We start from the raw sequence: 16,637 nt of genomic DNA on the forward strand, positions 1-16,637 counted from the left end.
AGGTGGCCACCATTATTCTTGATGGTCCCACTGTGTCAATATTATCCCTATTGCACAAAGAAGAAATATCAGGCCTACAAGCTATTCATTTTATATCTTAATGGTTTGTTTTATTCTTATTCTGATCGCTTCTCTCTTACTTAGAGAAAGGCTTCTCAAAAGAACCTAAAAGTCTTTCCAGCCATTTGCCTCCAAAGCTAGCATACTAACAAAGGAAGCAAAGACTTTGATTTTCACAGAACCCCACAGATAATCAAAGGATAAATTGTCAAGAGCCAGACAGCCTGCTGCCAGCAAAGGACATTTATGCTGCCCTGTGCTGGGTCTCACTGTCAGCTATTGCTGCAGTTAATTTTCCTCTGAGATAAAATGTCCTCAGTACTCTCCTGATCTAGACATGTCTGGTTTACTTTATGCCCAACCCAAAACTATGCTTGCTAAAGATTTCTATGTGAAGTTTTCACTTGACAATAAAAATTCTATAACAGAAATCCCAGACAAGCAAAAGACACAAATTCTTGCCTTATTAAAATTTGACTTTTTATTAATTACATGTAGAATTACACATGAGACATGGTTTGTTATTCACATCATGTACTTAATAGCAAATGAATTACAAGTAAATTAAACTTGTTAACTTGACCCTAGTTCATTTTGTTCCTAATGAAAATAAACTTAAAATTTGATATGAAAAGACAAAAATATATTTAATTAATATATCCACACAGGTAAAATAAATATAAAATGATAATATGGGTCTGAATCTTTCCTTGGAAAAGGTAACATGAGGATTTATAATTAAATTTTAATGTCTACTTTTAAAAATATGATACGTGTAAACATACAGTTCTGGGTACAGTGATATCTCTTTGAACCCTATCCTATTTCTAGTACACAATGTGGTCTCTATCCCTTAAGATTCTAAGTTACTAATCAAAATGAACATTAATACAGAAATGTTTGTCATGTCAATTCTATGGACTTCTGATGTTTTGAAAACCAACTATCCATGTGAGGTAATCTGGACTGTTGTCTGTTATCTCCACTCAGCTATTTCTCAATAAAACATAGAAAACACCCTAACAATAAACTCCAAGCCATGAATTTGCTATAGTCCTTTAACTCACAGGCTAACCATCTCAAATCAGTTAAAAAAGTTAAAGAAGGACTGGGTCTAAGCCTTGTATTCCTAAATGTGTTATACTGGTACAATGCCTAAGAGAGTAACAATATTCATGTCACTTTTTTATCAATAAGAAGCTTGTACCAATGAAAACCTTAAAATTTATAATCAAAGTAAATTGGTGCCATTTAAGAATGTATATCTTCCACTCGGGAGGCAGAGGCAGGCGGATTTCTGAGTTCGAGGCCAGCCTGGTCTACAGAGTGAGGTCCAGGACAGCCAGGACTACACAGAGAAACCCTGTCTCGAAAAACCAAAAAAAAAAACAAAAACAAAAAAAAACAAAACAAAAAACAAGAATTTATATCTTCATCTTGATAATAATTGTACAGATTTCTACTAATAGGTTATGGCTATGCAATAAATCCTAGCTAATCCTCTCTAGTCCCACAAAACCACTACTTTTCCCTAGAAAGACAGACCTGTCTGCTCCTGACAGCTTCCTATATTGAATTCTAAGAAGAAATTGAGCATCTTTGGAGTTACTCCAGTTGTGGTGAGACAGCCACTAGACAAGAATTGCCTCCTTCCTTCTACAGACAAATTACTCTCCAGAAAAAGACACACTTGCAGAATAGTCGACTATTATATCTGCCTAGACAGAGTAATCAGCCCTTAGTAATTCTGCAGCACTAAGGTCTGTCAGATGATCCTGGGCCAGAAGGCAGAAGATCGGATGCTCCAACGTTTTGTAGTAGAGGGAGTGTCCAGGTGTTCAGAGGTCTCTATAAATTGGCTAAGTTTTAGAAGCTATGCTTTGTGCTTCCCACAATTATAGTTAACTCAGTCATTCTGGGTTTCTGACAGGGTTGAAAACTTATAGCCTCATAGCCAATCCTGGCTATTTACCTTGAGAGAAAAGATTTGAGTGGATGGTCGTCAGCTGACATTCATCCTAAAGCCAAAGAAAAAGCCAGGTTCAGAACTAAGTGTTTTAGTTAGGATAGATGACAGAGGTGCTGGTTAGTCAACAAAATGATGAACTGGGTATTAGGACTATCTTGTACCTCACTGGTACAAATTGGCATAATTATGCTCTAAACGTATTTTGAGAGAAAAGTTTCATATTAACAGGAAGGGTGATATGTAGGAGGAACTAAGATGGGAGGAGTACTGAGAGGAAGAGAAGGAGTAAGAAGAGTAGAAGAAGAAGGAGAGGAGAAGCTAGGTGATGAGAGAGAGAAAGAGGGGGGAGACAGGGAGGCAGATGTTCACATATCTCCACCAGTCAAAGATAGTTGATATATCTAGGTTGGGTGGTGGGTTACACCTCTGATTGAGCAATACCAAAATTATAAAGCCTTTGATTAACATTTTTTAAAAAATGTATAAGTGCAAAAAGGAAAAGGGGGCATAGGGTAGGGGCTTCCTAAGGGGGGGGGGGATGGGGAAAGGGGATGGCATCTGAAGTGTAAATAAAATATCCAATAAAAAATGGAAAAAAAAGATTCTAAGTTACTTTTAAAGAGTTTATTATTCCTAGACCAGAAGATGTTATTAATATTGGACATTGTCCTCACTCATATAAAAATAACATATCTATGTTTTAAATTATGATATATACATATTTTAAATTTTATGCAGGGATAAACATGTTAATAATTTAAAAGATATTTATATCCAGTAAAACCTCTTTAAAAACAAATAAATATACAAAGATAGAAAGATTCATCACAGGGCTTATCTTATCTTCTAAATTAAACCACAGCCATTTTCATACCTTCAGCTTTGTTGAATTAAAATAATCACAGCTGGGCTTTTTTTTTTTTTTTCGTTTTTTTGAGACAGGGTTTACAACAAGGCTTTTTAAATGTTACTAAACCTCTATCAAAAAAAAAAAAAAACCCATGACATGGGTAGCCAGTATTTGTACAACTTGGAAGGGGAATAACTATTTCGGTAATGTAAATTTGTCTCCAGATATACTGAGTAAAGTATTTTTAATGTAACTGATTGCAGGATGTCTACAATCTCATAAGAAACACTTTGTTATTTTTCTGTATGTAAAACCAATTATTTCACTGTTATCTATGGTGAACTATGATAATTTTGAAATGCGGTGCCACTGAGAACTTAGTAAAAGGGGATATAAATTGCTTATTTCCCACCCCTGGTTAAATATTCTCACAATAGATTGTGAATTTTTTGTTAAGTCTATTGTATGTTATGGTATTAACATTTATAAAATATGAGAATCATATAAAGATGTAAATGGTTTCAATAAAGGAGGAGTTATATATCAATTATGATGGAAATTTTCCAAATGAGAAGAAAAGCAAACCTACAAAACCGTTGGAAATTCTGAAGGAATAAATGAGGTATTTAAGGCACTTAGATCATAAAAGTTTTTGGGAAATACCTATGGGATTAAAGTATCTGTCTTCAGATCAATATTTATGACAAACTGGCTGTATCTAAGTTTTATGCTATCCTGTGTCTAGTCTACATTGAGGACAGTCAAAATACAGGGATGATTCCCTCAGAGCTTCCATGGGAAGTCACACTCAGTCCAAGCAAGGATATCGAGTAATGTTCACTCGAGAGAGAAAATAGTATGAAGAAAAGCTTGAAGATACAGAGATTCTTCAGAAGATCAAGTGAAATCCTAGACATGAAATTTAGGTAGACCTTAACAGAAGGTAAACAGAAGTTGATTTTGCTAAATATGTAATCTTAAGCAGGCATATGTAAAGTATGATCACTTTCAAAATGCAATGTGTCTCTTTAGCAACTGAAGGGACAAGAGCCCTCAAAAATTATGTTTGATCTTATAAAATGTTATTTAGAAAATAAATTCTCACTCTTGATTCTCTTTGTCATACATAAATGTATCTCAGTATCCCAGATGAAAGAAAACACCATGGAATACTTCAGCATGGCAGGGTCTATATACAGCTGAGGAAAACGGAACAACCTTATTAAATACTGAGGTCAAATCTAAAACCTATATTTACCCAATATAAAACACCATCTCACTATCAAAGAGAACTTCTCACTAATAGACTGTGTCCTTCGTTACACTAGTCATGCATGCTCCCTGATTTAAACGTGTTGCAGGAGCTTCTGCCATCAAATTCACAGACTTATAGAATTATTCAGGTATCTATCTCACGCCCTGGAACTTCAATGGTCTTTTCTTATAGTGCAGCAGATACATGTGCTTCCTGTGCGCAGGGAATCCAGAATATGACTTGTGTGCTGAGTTTAAGCAGCTCTGCAGAAGGACATTCATTGGATAAGGACAGCCACCTGTGTTCAGGATCACCTGATCCAGACAAAGCCAGGCAGAGAAATGGAGTCCCTGCTGATAAAGGGAGCCCTGCATTTTGAATTGAGTTCCACTGAGACTTGTGGACTGCCACCTTCACACAGGTTTTCCAAAACCTTGATTCCTGAAATTATGGATCTTGGCTATGAGAGAAACTATGTCAAATACTGGATGCTGATTCAAAATACATACAGCCTAGGACCATGCTCAGTTCTCCAGGTGGCTGTCCCATAACTGGCTGTATAAAAGTGTCTTCTAAAGGTCATTCTGTTTTGCTATCAGTTCAGCACCTTCAGGGTAACAAGGGACATGGTAATTAATACCATTAGAATCCATGATCATCGGCCCAGTCTCACTTCTCTGATGTAAAATGAGTTCCTTGGTCAGAAGCATTACTGTGTGAAATGCCATTGTGGTGAATGGGGTACTCAGCATGTCCAAGGGTAGTGGTCTTGGGAGAAGCAATATGTGCATGAAAGTCAAAATCATAAGTAGGACACATTATCTACTCCAGGTAAAATAAAGCTTTGTCATTTGCTCAAAAGAAATGATGCAATGTAGTCAACCTGCCACCAAGTCACTGGCTGGTCAACCCAGGACATAGTTCCACATCAGTGTTGTTCTCTGCTGTTGTTAGATCTGGCACTCACCAGCAGATGCGGCCATGTCAGCTTGGTGAGTGGAAGACTCTGCTCTTGTTCCCATGTGTAAACCCTACTACTGGCACCATGGCCACTATTACTTTATTGGATTATCATAGATTGGATCAATCTTGCATCCCTGGATGAAGCCTATTTGATCTTGGTGAATGGTGGTTCTGATGTGTTCTTGGACTTAGTTTCCTAGAATTTTATTGAGTGTTTTTGCATTGATATTCATAAGCAAAATTGGTCTGAAATTCTCTTTCTTGGGTCTTTGTGTGGTTTATGTGTCAGAGTAATTGTGTAATTATAGAATGAATTAGGTAGTGTTTATTTTGTTTCTATTTTATGGAATAGTTTGAGGAGTGATGGTAGATTTTCTTTGAAGGTCTGGTAGAATTCTGCACTATAGCCATTTGATCCTGGGCTTGCTTTTTTTTTTTTTTTTTTGGTTGGGATGTTTTTAGTGACTCCCTCTATCTTTAGGGGATACAGTCCTACTTAGATAGTTTACCTGCTCTTGATTTAACTTTGGCATGGGGAATCTGTCTAGAAAGTCATCCATTTCATCTAGATTTTCCAGTTTTGTCAAGAATAGGCTTTTTTGGTAGGATCTGATTATTTTTTTTAATTTCCTTGGTTCCTGTTATGTTTCTCCTTTCATTTCTGATTTTGTTAGTTTGGATACTATTTCTGTGCCTTTTTGTTAGATTGGATAAGCATTTATCTGTCATGACAATTTTCTCAAAGAACCATCTTTTGGTTTTGAAGACCCCCAAACTCGGGAGACCCTTACTCAAGTCTCAGGAAATCACTGCCACCCAAAAATCATAAGACACTGTACCTGGATGCAATCAGCAGAGGTTTACTGGGGAGAGTTGGCTAGCCAAGGTCAAAACTGCTCGTCCACGCAGGAACAGAATTTTGACAAAAGACCAGCAAGCTGAGGTACTTTTTATAGCACAGGGTGGGGGAAAGGGAGGAATTTTTGCTCGGTTACACAGGATTGGTTGCTTTACAAATTCAACACTGGGAAGTCCAAGGGGGGGTGAGGGGTAACCAAGAACAGTGGAACATTTCAGAGGAACCCACCCTAAATGATTTAGAGTCATGTGAAAATCACTCTGCACACCCATTCTTCTCAAAAATGTAGTTTTACCATGTCACTGTGTCCTACCCTGTCATTTACCAACTATTTCTCAGTTGTTATCCTGTCACTTGTCCTGCCATCATGGCTACTAGCTCCCCAGCCCCACCTAGATGACTTGCATCTTTCTTCATGGCCAGGAATGTGTCCTCCTGCCTTGGGCCTTCCCTACCCACAGGTGGGCTCCCCTCCCCGAGGCTTGAGGAATGCCAATACTCCTCCTGGAATGTGTTCAATTCCACTTTTTGGAACCTGCATTCTCTTGCTCAAGTCTAGGAGTAAAGAAAAAGCCTGTATATATTTCATAAAATGGTCTTTATAATTTTCACTCTACAGTTTTGTTGATTCTTTGTATCATTCTCTTTCTTTCTATTTGGTTGATTTTGGCCTTGAGTTTGACTATTTCCTACCACCTATGCCTCTTGGATGTATTTGCTTCTTTGCCTTCTAGAGCTTTCAGGTGTGCTGTTAAGTTGATAGTATAGAATCTCTCCAATTTCTTTACAAGGCCACTTAATACTATGAATTTTCCTCTTAGCACTGCTTTTATTGTGCCCCATAAGTTTGGGTGTTATATGTGTGGATTTATGAACAGGAAAACAAAACAGCAAACAAAAAGAAAAACAGAAACAAACAAAACAGAACAGAACAAAATCCAATGAGACCACAGAGTTCCTTATGCAGAATGGTAGAGAATGATCATTGTTTTTGTTTAGGCTACTATTTGTTGGGGGGGTTGCCCTTCTTACACCCCTCTTACATGAACTAGAGGTTACTTAAGCTTACCTCCAATGTAAATGTTTTCTGTATATACAAGGAATCATAATTTGTTACAGTGTCCCCTTTGTTTAGTTTGGATTTGACTTTTGTTTATTAAGGAAATTTTACACAGTACTATCTCTAAAGAGGAGCCAACAGCCTCTTTGTGTGCAGTCAGTTGTTGCATGCTTTAAATGTTTGTTGGTTTGTTTCATAATGCATGGAGAGCCTGCAACAGATCTAAACACAGCTCTCATAGGGGGAAATGAAGACAAGTTTGAAGTCACTAGCACTGAAATTATCTCCAATTGGCAACCACAAACCTAAGGGTCAGGTCCAGGGTAGAGTTGTGTGGATGAGGAGAAAGGATCTAGGAGGAGCTTTAGGATGGGAAACTATGATCAGAATATAGTGTAGAAAATACAATTTCTACCATAAAAAGACCCCCCACCCCAAAGAACCTAATAGCAAAACTTTACTAACTGCAAGTGTTTCTTCTCTGCATATCCAACCACTCCCAGCCTGCTTGATATTCAATTCTGTCCCAATTGTGCTATTGAGGTTAAGAAAAAGGGGGGGGGGCACCTATACAGTTATGTGACACCATCATCTATCAAAACTAGGTAGACTTTTCAACATATCTATCATCTATCTATCTATCTATCTATCTATCTATCTATCTATCTATTTATCTATCTATCTACCTATCTATCTGCTTTCAGGGCAGTCCCACTCAGTCCTTAAGCCTCAAGTAAACTCTGTAGGGTGAGGCTTACCAATTCATTCATCCTGCAGGATGTGCTTGCTTACTTTGTTAAAACCCAAACTTTGGTTGGTGTCTACATACATACATACATACATACATACATACATACATAAGAGGGGGATACACATGCCTATGGTTTTAAGATGCTCAGTTTCTCCCACCGTTTATTTACCTATACATTAAACATTAATTAGAAACACCAGGCTGGAGGGATGGCTCAGCTGTTAAGGGCACTGACTGCTCTGCCAGAGGTCCTGAGTTCAATTTCCAACAACCACATGGTGGCTCACAACCATCTGTAATGGGATCTGACACACTCTTCTGTTATGTGTTTGAAGACAGTGTGCTCCTTTAAATAACAACAAATAAATAATATTTTTTTAAAAATCAGAAATACCAAGTCATGTAAATATGGTCCAGATTCGGCCTGAGCTGGCAGGGCAAGACTATGTGAGAGTGGAGTCTTTCTCTTTCTGTTAGGGTGGGTTATCAACTCCACTACCATTTACAAAGAGCTAGGTTATCCCAGAGCAATGTGGTGGTGGTGGTGGTGGTGGTGGTGGTGGTGGTGGTGGTGGTGGTGGTGGTATGTGTGTGTGAGTTGGAGGTGTTGAGGGAGAATTTAGACAGCTTAAACAAATAAATAACTGGAAAATTTATTCATTTATTTATCTTATTGAGTGTACATTGGAAGAGGAAAAATGGGTCAAAGGGAGGGATGGAGGGCCATCTTTTCATGTTGGGATGATCTGTGCCTTGGGAAAAAAGTCTGTCCAAATGGGCTGGTATGTAGTCTTGGTCCTTTATTGAAAAGATTTTGGTTCTGGCATCCATTTGATTCCCAAAGGACAGACAGTCTGGGAACCCTGCAAGGATAGAAAGGGAAAATATGTCAAGTCAAGCAACACCAAAAATATATCTGCTAAGTTGTTTGCCCTGTTAAATTGAGCAGAGCAGAGCAGAGCAGAGCAGAGCAGATATTCCACAAAGGCTGAGAGCCTGCCAGCTTGGTGTACAGAGTGAAAACAAGTAGAAATAAATAAATGAATAAATAAATAAATAAGTAGATAGATAGATAGATAGATAGATAGATAGATAAAAATGCTTTGTTAGAACATTTCCAAGTTTTAAGGAACAAGGCTTGACATTCAAACCCTCTGGTTGACTAGCATCTTTCTTGCATCCCTCAGACTTCCCTCCTCCTCCTCCTTCTACTCCACAATTGCCCCCCACTCTTCACTGTGTGTGTGTATGTGTGTGTTTCACAGCACAACCATCCATACAGGATTAGAGACAAACAAGACAGGTAGGGCTACAAAATAAAGATACCAAAACAGAGAGATAAACAGACAGATGGGGGCCCAAAGTGGAACCCCCCCAAAATGGAAGGCTGGATCTGAAAGGAAGGAAGGAAGGAAACAAAGAGAAATAGAAGTGAAGCAATATAAACCTAGCCAAATATTTTATTTCTTTTCTTCATTTATCAAGAGAAGAAGATATATTTACTGATCAACCTTTTATTAGAATAAGAAAAGCAATAATTACAAATAATCTCTCCATCTCACTGTAATGTCCATCACTTCTGTTGAGGGGAAGGGAAACAGACATGTGATCAAGAGCAGCCCCGAAAACGTCAAAATCAGAAACCTCCCAAACCACCAGCCAGCTAATCGGTCTTATTTAAAATGAAAAAGAGAAGGGCCCAACTGGTAGATCTCATTACATCATTTGATTAAAACAAACAAACAAAGAAAAAAAAAAACTCCAAAAAGTCTGCTGGTGGAATTCCTTCATTCTACAGTTGTTGACAATGGGCCACCATTTAGCAGTTACTGTGTTTTAATAAACAGGACAGAAATGTAGGAGAGCCTGGGCTACGCAGATGCAGATTTGGTACAGCCTGTACTATGCAGAGAGAAAAGGGCCAGTCTGGACTATGTAGAAGAAACAGGACAGCCTGGGGTATAGGGGGTAGGGAGGAAAAGGATAACCCAGGCTATGTGGGGAAGAAAAATGACTGCCTATGCTACAAGTGCAATGACCTGGGATAGCTTGGAATAAGAGGTGTGAGAATTAGGAGCACCTGGGCTATGTAGAGAGAAAGCCTGGGCTAACTGGAAGGGGGGACAGCCTGAGCTATACAGAATGAGAAGTGGGACAGCCTGGGATATGTGGAGGGACATAGGCAACAGCCTGAGCTACAAGCACAAAGACTCAGTACAGCCTAGATTATGGGGAGAAAAAAGTGAAATGGAACAGCCTGAGCTATATGGAGAGAGCTGCAGGACAGCCTGGGCTACGTGGGAGTGATGTGGGATAGATTGTTCTACATAGAGGAAAAAGAAGTGAGACAGCATGGGCTACAGAGAGGAAAATGTGGAACTGCCTGGATTACGTTAAGAAAAAGCAGGATAGTATGGGCAAAGTGGAGATGTGGGGTAGCCCAGGGTACTCAGGGGAAAATATGGCACAGCCTGAACTATGTGGAGAGAAACTCAAGATAGCCTGTGCTAAGAGGAGGGAGAAGCTGGACAGCCTTGCCTCATGGTGGAAGAAGTGGTCAAGCCTGCGCTACAAGGAAGGATACCTGGGACAGCCTGTGCTAAGTGGAGAGAAATGTAGGACAGCCTGTGATATGTGGAGTGAGACTGAGACAACCTGGGCTACCTGAGGGAGAAGAGGGACAGTGTGGGATAAGAAGAGAAAGACATAGGTCAGCCTGAGCTTCCAGTTCTTCTCTATGTAGCCCAGGCTGCTTGACTTTTCTCTTCTGATAGCCCAGGCTGGACCCCCTCTGCAACCACTTTTTAGACCAGGATATCCCGGGTAGCCCTCCATGTAGCCCAGGTTCTCCCATGTCTCCCATTGCTTAGCCCAGTCTTTCCCAAGGCGTTTCTCTCAGTGGAACCCATGCTGTACCACCACTCCCTCCCTCCACGTAGTCCAGGCTAGACCACAAAGAGCCTCCATGTAGCCCTGGGATAGCTTTGGCAATGTGGACAGTGATTTATTCGGAATAGCTTAGGCTATGTGGAGCACAATGTGGCACAGCCTGAACTACATGGAGAGAGACACAGGATAGCCTGGGATACTCAAAGAGAAAGAGATGTGGGTCATCCTGGTCTACTTGGAGGGAGAGTTGGGATAGCCTTGGCTTCAAAATCTATGAATGTGGTACAGCCTGAGCTATGTGCAGGAAGAAGTGAGACAGCCAGGGCTATACAGAGAAAACATTGTGGTGGTTTTGGCAATGTTGAGATGAAACCCTGTATGAATAAAATGAAAAATAAATAAAATTAAGTAAAGAAAAGAAATAAAGAAAGAAAATAGAAAAAAGAAAACAATAGAAAAGAGAAAAGAAAGAAAAACAGGCTGACTTAGGAGGTAGTGTTGGTTGAATTGAGATGTCATTTCTCTGTACAGGCAGGCAGGCAGGCAAACTTGTTTGATTGGTTGGTTTGTTAGTCAATTTTGTTTTGTTTTGTTTTGTTTTTCAGGAAGTGTGGCCTACCTAGTGTCTACACAAGCCTAGGTACAAGAAATAAATAAGTAAGGATCTCTGAAACACAAATCTGGAGTGGTCCCTAGTTTGACCATGGAGACACACACACACACACACACACACACACACACACACACACAAGCTCGGGTGGTATGGTGGTGGGGGTCAGCACCGATGTTGGGGAAAATTCTTTCTTCTTGTTGATTCTTCTTGAGGCAACAGAAGGGGAAGAGGGGGAGGAGGCAGGGGGAAGACTTGTCTTACGAGATTATTCAGGGTTGCTGTATAATAAAAGTTTACTTATCTAAGTTACTGTGTTACTGTAGCTGACCTGCCTTCTGTGGTTCTCTGAGGCCAGAAACCAGTTTCTGGCACTTAGCACCTCTTCCTAAAAACAGCAAAGGACTAAGTAAATAGACTTTGTACTATCTCAGCAGGAACTGCTGGGCTCTAATTTATGCCTGCTTGTCTGAGGTCGCAGGAAGAAAAGACACTTAGAGAAGTTATTATAGAGCTTATTACTGGGTGTGAAAAGTTTCCTATGAAAGCTATCTAAGGGGAAAGCAGAAAGGTCCTAAGTGGGGAAAGGAAAAAATTCTAATAGTGGAAAAATTCTTCTAAGGGAAAAAAATTCTCCTAGGTGGGTAGGTGGGGGGAGGGGGGGAGGAAGGAGTGACGAGTTTTTCTTTGTCTTTGTTTCAGTACTTATACATGATCACATGTTACAAAGTTCATCACAAGTTCACACCAAAAACCAAATCAGAAATTGAAATAGAAGTTTACAACAGAGAATGTTTACATGCATATCCATTAGGAGTAATTATCTGTCTAAACATCCATCTCCTGTCTCAGCTCCACAGGTTCACTGAAGGTTTAAAACTATAACTACGAAATTAGTGAAGTTTTGTATAGATAAACCCAGGCAGTATTTTATCTTCTGTCCTAGCACCTATAATAAATTGTTAGTTCCCTTATTTTGAACTTTAATTAACTGTTTTACAACCTCTGGGAATGTGCTCTGAGTAGGAGAAAGTCTGGTTACTGTCTGAGAACACTTGGGACACTTAGGAGACTGGCAGAGATTCTCATTGCAGTTTTGACTATCAGAAAGGGACTAGTAGCAGTCCCACTATAAAAGAGCTTAATAATCACTGATAAGTTTTAGGAATTCTTATAAGATCATCATTGAGACTAAAGAAGTCATCTATTTGACTATATAGCATCAATATATAGCATCAAGACAGTGCATCTTCATGGATCTGCAGAGATCTGCTCCAAAGGGGTGTGCTATTGCTTAGTGATTGTTACATATGTTTAATAATAATAATAATAATAATAATAATAATAATAGGAAAACATATTAGTAGCAGGAATTTTTCCTAAAATGAATCCCTTACAGTCTTGATGAATAAGGGCACACCTGTCACAGATTATATATTAATCCAAGGCAGGCCATTTCAGGATGATCATCTGTTAGTTATTAGCTTGTCCCATTATGACTCCTGACAGTGTGGGGAATGGGGACATCAAACAATTTCCACAGAAATTGACTTGGAGAGTCTTGGACCAGAATAATAGAAGTGGCTGTTAAATCGACAATCCTAACATACTTTGTTGCTGTTGGTGGTGGTGGTTGCTTGTTTATTTGTAAGTATATCCCGGAAACATGCTTTTTTTTTATCTGCATACCTTAGAGATGATCAAGTATCTTTAAGTAAGATGGAAAAACTAGCTCACACAGGTATTGCTTTCCCCATTGTTGTTTTTGTTCCATGTACACTAGGAGGTTCCTCAGACACAACTCTGTAACAGGAAAATGGACAACAGAAGCTTAGTGAACACCCTAGTTCTGTTCCTGCCAGTCCTGTTTCTCTCTTACATAGGTTCAAGTCCCACTACCCACAGGGCAAGCCTGACAGTCATCCATAACCCTAATTTCAACAGGTCTGACCCCTTCATCTGGCTTTTGAATGCATCAGACATGCACAGGGTTCACAGACAGAAAGGCAGATAGGCAGGCAGGCAGGCAACAATCCTACCCTCACCCCACCTCCTTCCCAACACACATACAGAGTGAGAGAGAGAGACACACACACAGAGAGAGAGAGAGAGAGAGAGAGAGAGAGAGAGAGAGAGAGAGAGAGAGAGAATAATAAAATCAGGTCAATCAGGTCATTTTATTATCCATTTTTAATTAAAATGCATAATAAAAGATAAATATAATCAGTCATCCTGGAACTCTGTATGCCAGACAGACTTACTTAGTTAGACAGTGAAAATACATTAAACAGGATATCAACATAAATATCATTCATTGTCCTGGAACTCCATGAATCTTTCTAGGTAGACCTGGTTTCAGATATCTGTGGTTCCAGACTAAGCCAGTTTATGCAGCGACTTCCCAGACAACCAGAAATACATAAAAAGAAATTTCACCACCATCTCAGTCTATGTAACTGACCTTTAACAACAATCCACAAGCACGTGATAGTAAAATAATTTCCTAGAGCAAGTTTATGGTTCTACTTTCCTGTCCTAAGGAAGACACTCAATCAGAGCTGAAATTCAATCAGTCAAAAAGTCCTTAATAAAACCCAACTGGCCTTCCTTATCCAAGTTCTACAGACAACAGGACTAAACAAATCAGTCTCTCTATATTAAAAACCAAAATATTTTGTCATTGTTTCATTTCTGGAAAGAGCTCCTCTTTGTTTAGCCTTGGTTTATCTGTAACTTGGTCTGTAGACTAGGCTAGCCTCAGATGAACAGTGATCCACCTCTCTCTGCCACCACCACTGCCTAGCAAAAGCTAGAATCATTAATTTTAAAAAGAAGATGTGAATCTTAGCCAGTCATAGTGGCGTACAGCTTTAATCCCAGCATTTGAAAGGCAGAGGCAGGCTCTTACAGGTTCGAGGCCAACCTAGTTTACAAAGTGTGTCCAAGACAGCCAGGAAGTCTGCCCTGCCTGCCTCTGCCGCCCCCACAGCTGGAGACAGACAAAGACAGACAGAGTCTTACAGCCAATATTTTCTTAAATTGAGAAAAACTTGGAGCAATTCATCAGGAGACAAAAGGACTGGTGTCCACTGAACTTTTGCTTTCTTCCAAGCATCATTTAAGGGTAAAATTGTTAATTATGTTTTAAAACACTGGATTCTAATAAGGGGACACATGGACATTGGAAACAATTTCTCCCCTCAGAGGACCAAAGGAAGTTCAAAACGATTTCAACAGCCTTCTATGCAGGTCTCAGTAGTCTGACTATGGAAAGATTGGAGAAAACTATAACAGTGGATCCTACAGAAACAAGGTGAGTCAGGGACCAGGATTGTTTACTACACTGTTGGTATTTTACTGAAGACATAAACACAGATATTAGGGAGTCTGACCTTGTACTTGCTTGCTAAATGTAACGAAGTGGCCACGGATCAAGAGCACAAGAAACTCACAATCCTAATCCATACCAAATCAATTTCCTTTGGTGAGAATAACCAAAACAGAAACCAAAACAAAAACTCTAGAACTTGTTAATCAGAGACAATCTCTTAGTTTTAGTCCAACAAGCAGCTGAATACCATGTATAGCTCTAATTTTTGCAGATGTGCTGCCTTTCTCTGATTTCTGAATGTACCATGCACAGGCGGGGTTTGATATAGGTAGATATGCCAAATGCAACAACAACAACAACAAACCCCCCAAAAGCCTGTCTTACCTTATACATTGTCCCGGAATATATCGTTGGTGAAAGTATTCCATGGCCGCTATGTGCTCCCTGCCTGGCATAGGCACAGATAGAACCAGATGCTACTGAACAGCTTCCAAATGAGTAACTCCCGACATGCTTGAAGTATCTGTTGATAGCATTGAACAAAAAAGGAGAGCAGCTCTCACTGTGATTGTTTATACCCTCCCAAGACCAGAGTTTTGCAGCCAGCACTCAGAAGGCAGAGGCAGGCTTGTGTCTGAATTCAAGGTCAGCCTGGTCTACAATGTCAGCTCAAGGGCAACTACTGAAAAATCAACAAAGCAAACAAACAAGGGAAAACAAATAAAAGGTCCCAATTCAAGGAATGAAATCTAAAGCAGGTGTTTGGCCACCACTTCTGCAATTTTGCCTTCATGCATATTTTTTTTTTTTACTTTTTTTTACATTAATTTATTTTTTTCGCCTTTATGCATTTTTAATGAGTAAATGTGGTTGTGAGCAGGATGCGCGTTTGTCAAATATCAGTAAAAATTAAAAAAAAAAAAAGAAACAGAATGAATCCCAGCTGTGTGCTTACCAGTGACACAGCTCCACTTCTTCCACTTGCCTCCCTCTGGCCTTTTAGAGAAATCTACAGAAATGGTTTGGATGTACAGCCATAGTTATTTCTGGAGTCAGACAGGGTTACAGGGATGTTCCCTGGGGTAGTTAGTTTGCTTGGTTGGTTGTTTGGTTTCATTCCTTAGAAATAGATGTTTGTTGTGGCCTGAGCTGCCCCACACTTCGGGGCCAGAAATGTTGAGAACTGCACTACCCCACGTTTGGGAGCCAAAATGTCTCCGACCTTTCTGTCAGTGTTGGAACCCACACTGCCAAAAGCCTTGGGGGCTAAATTGTTAGAGCCTGCACTGCCCCAAGCTGCTCCAGTCCACAGGTTGGGGTTCAGCAAGAGTGAGAGTGAGGATGGACTTGAGGAATGGAGACCAGACAGAGTGTGATTCAATCCCATTTATTCTTCAGTCTCTCTTCTTCTCTCCAAGTCCCAAGTCTTGAGTTCCTAGTCCCTAGTTCCTAGTTCCTAGTGCCTCCAAGTTCCAAGTTCCTTCTCCAAGTGCCTAACACCCAATAATGATCTTTTCTTCTGAGTTCCCTAGTCCAAGTGTCTTCTTCCTCAATGCCTAATTCCTACTCCAAGTTGTACTCTCTAACCTAATTCCTACTTCCTGAAGAATGAAAAATTATAAAAATCATTTTTATAGGATATATACATATATAGACGCCTTTTAAGTTCTTTTAGGGACATGGAACTTTTTCTCTGAAACAAGCCAGGCCAGTCAAGCCAGGCCAGTTCCAGGAACTGGCTGTAAGGAGTGAAAGTCATTCAGGTGGTAAAAACACAATGACAGAGCTGTGGCTTTACAGCTGGAGCTAGTGAGAATAAATAGTTGATAAATGACAAGGTAGGGCAGTGACTTGGTGAAACCACATTTTTGAGAAAATGATTGTACTGGGTAATTTCCATGGCCATTAACCTTTTAGGGTGGGTTTCTTTGGAATGTATCACTATTCTCATGCTATGTATCCTTGGCAACCTCTCACCCCCTCCCCACTCCCCTGGTTTGTGGTTTTGCTCTTTAAAAGACCCTGTACCCATCACTCAGG

At 39.7% G+C, this 16,637-nt stretch overlaps 1 long non-coding RNA gene across 1 annotated transcript; it reads right to left on the reverse strand.

Annotated features, from left to right (window-relative positions):
- Positions 1–8,408: 8,408 nt before the first annotated feature.
- LOC143442494 (uncharacterized) lies at positions 8,409–15,232 on the reverse strand. Its single transcript, XR_013110730.1, has 3 exons — positions 14,982–15,232; positions 12,956–13,069; positions 8,409–8,630 (listed from the first exon to the last, which is right to left on the reverse strand). It is a non-coding gene; the product is annotated as an uncharacterized LOC143442494 (long non-coding RNA).
- Between the last annotated feature and the right edge of the window lie 1,405 nt (positions 15,233–16,637).

Source organism: Arvicanthis niloticus, chromosome 6 (genome assembly GCF_011762505.2).
Source record: "Arvicanthis niloticus isolate mArvNil1 chromosome 6, mArvNil1.pat.X, whole genome shotgun sequence".
Taxonomy (NCBI): Eukaryota; Metazoa; Chordata; class Mammalia; order Rodentia; family Muridae; genus Arvicanthis; species Arvicanthis niloticus.